This window comes from Equus przewalskii, chromosome 6, assembly GCF_037783145.1.
Source record: "Equus przewalskii isolate Varuska chromosome 6, EquPr2, whole genome shotgun sequence".
NCBI lineage: Eukaryota > Metazoa > Chordata > Mammalia > Perissodactyla > Equidae > Equus > Equus przewalskii.
Genome location: NC_091836.1, coordinates 34,220,607 through 34,224,190, shown reverse-complemented (window position 1 = coordinate 34,224,190; position 3,584 = coordinate 34,220,607).

Here is a 3,584-nt window from a genome sequence, read left to right as displayed (position 1 = left end):
CTTCCAAAGAAATGTTTGTGTCTCAAATATCCAAACCTTTTAAAAAGGGAGTTGCCTAGAAAGGACCTAAGATTCTTGAATTTCTCAATTCAATCTTTTCTCTAAACTCACATCACACTTGTAGTTAGTACATGCAATTTGTCAATCAATTGTAACATATAATTTCTGCACATTAGTCTTATCTTCAACTACACCATATAGGTCCTAGAAAGGAAAGATTACATTTTATCGCCAGAATGGGAACCAAAGTGAGCCAATGGGTACAACTTGCTGGTCTGCGAGCTGGGATAGAAGAATTGAGGCAAAGATGGTAGCACAAAGTTAGACAAAGGTCTAAAAAAGGTTAGACCAAGGGGGAACAGAAAATGCAGAGGTACTGGCAAACCGGGGAAGTGAAATCATGTGAGCAATCCAGAGCAGACGCCGGGCCGGCTCTGAGGTCAGGGAGTTGCTGTGGCTCAGAAGTGGGAGCCAAAGGACACATTAAATAGTAAAGGTCAGAGCAAGCTGAGGGGGAACCAATAGACCAAAAGAATGCAGAACGCAAATGCTCAAGGAAAGAAGACAAGAGGCTGAAAGGTCAGGCAACGTGTAGTCAGTCAGGAAATACGTAGAAGCTGAAGAAGTAGGAGCAAAACACACACACAAAGATTGAGGTGCTCATTAAACAGATGCTTAATGGGCGGTTAATGCTAGAGCCCACGTGGGTTCACTAAGAATAAGTTTTGCCACATTGAACTCATTTTCCTGTGCAGCAGAGTTGTGATGATGATATATTGGAGCATGCTACTTACTCTCTTGCTTAAAGACTTCTGATTTAGCTAAACTTTTCACAGACAGGATAAAGCCTAAAGTCCTTACCATGGCATTCAAGACCCTTTGCACGCTGTCTCACTTCTTGCCGCTCATTTCCCCGAACCTGGTACTCCATCCACATTAGAGTATTTGCTGTTCCTGAACCATTCTGAAGACATTCACTCCTCCACGGTTGGCTTATCCTGTTTCTTCACTCTGGGATATCTTTCCATTTCCATTCTCCACTTACCTTGCAAAAGTCCTGCATATCTTTCAAGGCCCTGTTAAGATGTCACTTCTTTTGTGAAGTCCTCCTTTCTCTTTTTTCCCATAAAGAAGTAATCTCCACTTTTCTGGGTTCTCTATATACTTTGTTTATACTGCTAATATATAATGTGATACAATATACACAGTATATTATCTGTTATATTTTATATTGAAAATACATATATACTCCATACAAATTAGAAGTAATGCATAGTTAATTACATACGTATTGGTTTGGAGCTGGGGTATACATGTCTGTCATCTCTGCTAATTGTGAGCTCTTTAAAACAAGAATGATATCTTGACCATTTTTGTATCCTCAGCACCTAACATAGAACCGAGCAGGTAGGAGGTCAACAATAAACATGTATTGATTCCAATGGGAGGAAATGCCAAACGCAATGGATCTTCAAAGTTATCATTATGAATAATGTGTTAAAATGGGTCATTAGGCAAAACTAAAGCTGTCTGAACACAAACCCAGAGTGGAAGGAGGTCTTCAATGCTACCAAGTTCTATCCTAGACAACATTTTTATTAGTGACTTGGATTAAAACATACAAAGGTTGGGGCCGGCATAGTGGTTAAAGTTTGGCATGCTTGGCTTCAGAGGTCTGGGTTTGTGGGTTTGGAGCCCAGGCAGGGACCTATACCACTTGGAAGCCACACTGTGGTGGCAACTCACAAATACAGTAGAGGATGATTGGAACAGATGTCAGCTCAGGGCTAATCTTCCTCAAGCCAAAAAAAAAAAAGAGAGGAAGACTGGCAACAGATGTTAGCTCAGGGCTAATCTTCCTCAGCAAAAAAAAAAAAAAAAAACCATACAAAGAATGTTTATCAAATGTGCAAGGAGACCCACTAATATCATTGGAAACAGAATCAAGACTTTAAAGATGAATCTAATAGGCTGGAATCTAGTAATCTAGAAAACTGACAAAGTAAAATTTAAATAAATGTAAAGTCCTATATTTAACTTTCAAAAATTAATTGCGCATACTGAGTATGGTGAAGATTTTGCTTGGCAGTAATTAATGTGCAGAAGAGTTAGAAGCTTCAGTTAATCAAAAGCCTTAAAAGCTTTTGTGAGATGTGGCCAGTTATGAACTAAGGACACGTGAGCCCCTGATGGTCATAGAGTGTCCAGCTCAAAAGAAGCAGTTATAGCATTGCTCTACTCCATTCCTTTTGAGCTTTTTTGAAGTATTATGAGCAATTCTAGTGCCAGATTCTAAAAGATGCTTTAATAAACCACCGTTCCTCCAGATAGCTGTCACCAGGATGGTAAAGTCTAGAAACGATGAAATAACGAACGAGGGGACTCTGTGTGTGCTTAAGCTGGAAACTGAAAGCTAAGAGAAGGTTTCTTTGGTATCTTCAAATATTTTTAAAGTGGGTTTTTGTGTGTTGCTACAAATGGCAAAGCTATACCGAATGAGAAGGAATTATGAAGAGGCAAGAGTTTGCCTCCATGTAAGAAAGAACTTTCTAAGATTTATAGCCATCCTTCTATGAAGTGGACAGCTTTGGGAGGTTGAGAGCTCCCCAGCCTTGAACATATTCAAGCAGAGGTCAGATAACTAGATAAATATCTATAAGAGATTTATGGAGGAGATTTTTTTATGTATATACAAAGTATAAATACCTCCCCTTGTTAAGTCTTTCAGTGGCTCACCACAAACTGCAGGATAATGTCTAAATTCCTTATCATGTCATGCAAGTGCTGCATGACACAGATCCCAGGGACCCCCTCACTTCTTCTGCCCTTCCGCCTCCCACGCCTTCAGCCCCAGCACACTGCATATCACAGACACTCTGAAATCCTTGTTGGTTACCTGTTTTGCTATTCTCTCTCATACGGCTAGATATTCGAATGTGGTGTTCCTTGTGCCTGGAACCCCTTCCCTCTTACTCTCTGTGGCTGATCTCCAGTCATCCATAAAGGCCCTGTTCAAGTGTCACCTTGGAAACCTGCCCTGCTCCTCTCATTCCTGCCCTGTACTCAGGAAGCACCTGAGATTTACCTCGGACGTAGCCTTTATTACGTCGGGTTTTCTTGTTTGTCTCGAACAGTAGAATGTGAACAATTTGAAGAAAGGAACTCTATCTTATCTCCACAGCCCCCACTTCTAGAACACTGCCTGGTGGATGGCAGAGGCTCAGTTTTTGAAGTGAATTGCAGCAGGTCTTTATTCCTTTGGTCAAAACATGACCAAGCAGTCAGACAGAATCTAGAGTTTACTAAATGTTTACTAAATGGGCAATCACCTCCAGCAACACAGGGTTTGGGGAAATGACCAATTCAGGAGAAGCCATCCTTCTCAACCAGGGACTATCTAAACAATTACACACTGGGCTTCCTTTTTCTTTAAGGAATCTGGCTTCATTCTCTTCACTCCTCAAGCCCCTTGCTCCTTGTCACTCCCCTCCTTCATTCTCCTCATGCCCCACCTGCATGCTCCCTGACTCCCCTTTTCTCAATCAGGGGAACATGTTGTCAAAGCAATCAAAGAAGCAATTCTA